Here is a 5,391-nt window from a genome sequence, read left to right as displayed (position 1 = left end):
GCGTGGTTACTAGGTAGCAACTACGACACGTTGTACCACGTGACACTACGCAAATTTACTAACATCCTTTACGTAGGGCGGGTTGCTCAGCTGAGGAGAAGTGCTATTTCTGCTTGCTGGGTTTCGGTTTGTTTTTTCTTTTTTTATTTACTGGTCGTGGTCTGCGAGTGTAGTCCTAGCAGTTTATTTTAACAGCATTGAAAATATTTATTCTAGACTTCCTTTTAATGCTGTAGTTTTTTTAGTAACTTTGAACATGTCTTTCTTTCAATAATAGGTTATTTCTTCCTCTGTGAAGGTCAGATTTAGGAAGTATATAATTTACAGGTATCATATCAAATATTCTCCCTTCTAAACTCTGGATGTTTGCAACTCCTTTAGAGTTACTATGGGACTCTTTACTAATGTTCTTCTAGTTCAGTCCAATCGGTTTTAGTGGACAATAATGTCTTGGCAGATTATGTTTGGAAAATTAATTAAGCACAGCTCTCTGAGATGGACAACATTTAAGAAATGTTTTGTAAGAGGCTGAAAAGTTTGGCTAATGATTCAAGGAAACTAGAATAGTGCCCCAATTCAAAGAAACTAACTTTACATGGATGCATATTTTGTTTCCCAGGAATATTATGAGTTTTACAAATGAGAAAGTAAAAATGGCTAAATACTATAGTGGGTTTTTCCCTCATCTGTACCCGATCTGTTGATGTGACCTTTAACTTGTTTTAGACTTTAGATTCTAAACACGTGTGACTGACTAATGCTGTGAATTCACTGAAATCAAACGAAAGGGGCTTTACTGTACTCTTAATATCTTTTGTACATGATGTAAAGGATGCATTAACGCCATCCTGCAGATTTCTCACTCAGGTTACATAAATGCACGTCCACATAAAAAGAGTCAAGTGAGGCACCAGATGGCTCAGTGGTAGAGCAGGCGCACCATTCACAGAAGCTACATATCTCAATGCTGTTGTCCCCGGTTTGATTCCCAGCCCTGGGCCATTTGCTGCACATCTTCCTCTTTTTGCTCTGCCCTTCTTCCTGTCAAGCTAGTGTTGAATAAAGGCCACAAATAGCGTATCAAGTTAATCAGTAAACAAACAGTGTGAATAGAAACTAAGAAGGTTAAATCATCATCTATAGGAACCAGCCTAGTTTTATAGGAGTCCAATTAATCGTAAACTACTGTGTTTGTAAATAGTTATTTACGTGTTCAACAAGCAGAAAGAGCTGCAAAAGGCCACAATTTATTTGTTCATATAATAATATCCCGCTGATTAGCATTTGAGAAAAGAGGGATATAAATTAATTCTGACTCTAAAAATCGGCGCAGTTCTGTTTCCAGGTATACAGTAATAGAAAATGACGCTGAATGTTATTAGTAATTTTTGAATCTGTTCTTTAATGTCTGATTCAACTTATTTTTTAGTGAAAACACATTAAATGACAATAATTTCTTAACTTGCAATATCTAACTTGTCACCAAGCTGCATAATCTCTTATGCTACTACTTGTAAGTTATCCTCAGACAACTGCTGAGTGTCATATTTATTTTAAAGTGAAGCTTTGAAACAGATTTTATTGCTCAGGTCAGTGATGTTTTAGCCTGAAGCACTTTATACATTGCTGATTTATAGTAGGACACACATCAGCGACATAAATGATCATAAAATTATCTTAAATTGATGCTACCCAACAATCTGACCAAATGTGTGCTAATCCTCAGCATCATTCACTACAGAAGACTCATTCATAAAATCATTACATAAAATGACATTATTTAAAACAAACATGGTGTTGAAGTCTATCATTTTTCTTTCTTTTAAAAGCAACTCAAGGCCCTTTTATTACAGACTGTTATTAATTTATATTTTAACAGTGTGTTAAAGGGTAATTTTATCAATAGATTCTGCCACAACTGGCTCTTTTTAGGACATTCAAGATCTTGATGTTGCTGGAAATGAGAAGGAGTTTTACAATCCTGCCTTAGAGATGATTAACAGTTACATATCTTTTGCTAATCTCTGGTTTATTAAACATGAATAAAATGACCATGCACATGTGTTGTGGCTGTTTGCTATAGATTTTAACAAAGATTATAGGAATAGTGTGATTATTAAGTTTTTCAGATGTTTTGTGGAATCATCATGGATCTGTTTGGTAAAACGTGGTGACTGCTTTTGGTGTTTTCGCTCCAAATAATTTATTTTGATCATATTATTTTATCTTTTTTTCTATTTTTTTTATGCTTTTTAAAAAAAAAAAAATTTTTATTTTATAAATATTTTGGGAGGTTATTGTACTGCAGTTCTGTCACTTTTGAGCTTTATGATTAAGTTTGACATTAGTTTATTTAAGCTCGCCTGACATTTCTCGGTGTTTTACAGGTTGTGCTGAAGATGTGTTCACAGTTTTCCATATTTTTTAGACCAATAAAGTCATTAAACAATTAATCCTATTTCAAAGTACAAAACTCACCCACAGAACAGCTTCACACTCCTAATACTGTTCGACTGTCTGGCAGTGAGAGTAATGCTGCATATTTCATGGTAGTCTGTTATTTTCTGTTTCAGGGTGTGATCATTCCTTTTAGATGTTTCATTTCAGTGGGCAAATCCACTCTGCCATTTTTACTTACGGCTAAAAAGTCTTCACTGAACTTTCTGCACCAGTAAGCTGGCTTTATGACGCAGGCTCTGACTTAAATTGCAAGTCAAGTGAGGAAGTGAGATCAGGTCACAAGGGGTCAAGTGAAGACACCAACCAAAGACAGACGTTAATATAAACCGCAAACTTAACCACAGAGCTCCATCAGAACAGCCCATTGTATTCTGTACGCAATTATTCAACTTTGGGTAATAAATCTGTGCTTTCTACAACAAGTATTTATGTATCCCTTTTATGTGACATGAATAATTAGACACATATTTTGAAATGTATTATTTGTCATCCATAAAATCAATCATTTATGATAATTGGATTATGTAGTCAGGCTTTCCAAGACCTGTCAGAGGCTTAACCTCCTTTTGATGAAAAACAGCTGACATTACTCTAATTCTGAAGCGTCTGCATTAGTTCTATTGATTTGACATTTTTTATATGAATTCAGCAGACTTGTGTTTACTGTTTAAGCCATACACACCCCACAAGTCTTCTGAAAAACATTTTTCAAAAATATTTTTCAAAAACCCACACTGAAGTCTTTATGTTCTTATGAGACCCTGGATGTTGTGTCTTTTCGGCTCATCTTTATTAAGGTTGTCCTTTTAGCTATACCCACAACCCTCCCCCCCCCCCCCTTTTTTTCTACACTATTACATTGAGTAAGCAAATTACTATATATGAGTTCTCTTTTTATTGGTTTTTATATTAATCATAAGATTCTTTTCAAGATATTGAAAGCCGTTTATAATAATGCCTGGCTTCAGTGCCTCCTCCTCATCATCACCAACACAATTTGCTGGAACTAATTAACCCTGATGATGAGCAGGTCTAAAGGCTTCTAGTGTATTTAGTGTGCTTGTTTACTCACACGTGTGATTTTACTCACACACACACGAGTAAAATCCCCTCTAGGCATATATGTCATCTCTATTGAACAAGCCTGTTTCCTCAGACCTTCAAATGTCACCTGTGTTCATTGTAGCTCTTTATAACCAACCCAGATTTGTTTAGCCCCAAATTTTATGTTTGTTTTATTGGTCATTGCTGTTTATTTCTTTAATCTTATGTAAAGCGTTTTATGTCACCCATGAAAACTCCTTTATAAATCAAGACAATGAGTTATGGATATCAAGAGTCATGCATATAATGATAAAATTAAAAAGCATTTTTAAGTTGAATGTATTGGGGCAATTCAGACAGCGCTGCCAATAAAATGGAATCTATTTGCACTTCCGCCAAGAGACAAAAGTTAAAATAACACTAGTTTGTGAGAGAGTTTATTACATTCTGGTTAAAATTGACCAATCCAATTTTTCATAGGCAATTTATAAACTTTAACTTTAAAGGTTATGCTTTGGCATGGTGTTTTACATATAACCAAGGTGAGAGTCTACTGATTTGTTTTTAAATATAATTGCGTCAATCTTCCTTTTTATTTTCATGAATTCAGATTCAACCGTAACACAACCCAACTGAGCAGGATGTTGTGGTTGTTCGGAATACCTTGGCCTTTAAAAAACAAACTTGTCAACAAGCAACTCATATTCACTGGAAAGTGCCAACAGGGCAGACGTGCCTCAGAGAGGAAATGAAACAATTCATTGAAAAGCGGAAAGAGGTAGCCTACATGTGACTGATTATACGTGGGATTTGATATGACCAATATCCCTGCAGGAGAACATGGTATGAAGCAGTTAATGAGCTGGAAAGCTCCTTCTGTGACACACCGCTGCATCCTAAGTGCACAAAGAAACGTCATAGGAGATCCTTCCTCCCAGGAGCTGTTCTCATTATCCTTAACCTTTATTTCACCAGGGAAATCTCACTGAGATTAAAAATCTCTTTTGCAAGAGAATGCTGGCCAAGACTGACAGCAGAATACAGAGTTTACAGAATATTTACAGCAAAACGGAAAAAGTTAACACCGTCACAAATAAATTAGTTAAAAGATTCTTCAATTAAAATATCTACAGACAGAGGATTCATTTGACTCTATAACTTCTAATCAACAACTGTTTTTATTGATCCCTGCGTTTCTGTTATTGCACATCTCTGTTGTTTGTAGAGTTTTTATTCATCACATCTATTGTCATTCAGCGCATAAATATACACACGTAGCACATTTTAAATTCCATTTCTGATGACTACGCAGTATTTTCATGTGATAATCTTGTCCTTGCTACACAATGTATTAGTTTTAAGTTTTTATTTTGGTTTGTTTTTAAATATTTTTATCTTTTACGAACCTACACGCCTTAATGCTGCTATCACACCTTCTATTGTATCCTAGAACAAATTAGAAATGGTGAATAGAGGATGCATTTGTTTGATGCCGTGTTGGACTCAAACATCCGTCTAACGAAATAGAAAAGTAGTTAACTTAATATCACTTTCATTACCAGAGAATGATGTGGAAAATGGTAGAAGAACTGAATCTTGTTGATCAGCATTGGTTATTTGCTTTCTTTTTCCTATCAGTAAGGAAACAAAACAATCACAATTCATTTATGTACTATAATGCATTTACCTTAATGCAAGTAAAAATATTTTATCAAACAATCCATAATAGTTTGGTCAACAAGAGAAGTTGATAAATGCATTTTCAAACGATGTTCCAACAGCAGAAACAGTTTCAATCAATCAATCAATCAATCAATCAATCAATCAATCAATCAATCAATCAATCAATCAATCAATCAATCAATCAATCAATCAATCAATCAATCA

Source organism: Poecilia reticulata, linkage group LG13 (assembly GCF_000633615.1).
Source record: "Poecilia reticulata strain Guanapo linkage group LG13, Guppy_female_1.0+MT, whole genome shotgun sequence".
NCBI lineage: Eukaryota > Metazoa > Chordata > Actinopteri > Cyprinodontiformes > Poeciliidae > Poecilia > Poecilia reticulata.
The sequence above is the reverse complement of the archived record's forward strand: the minus strand, read 5'-3'. Positions refer to the sequence as shown.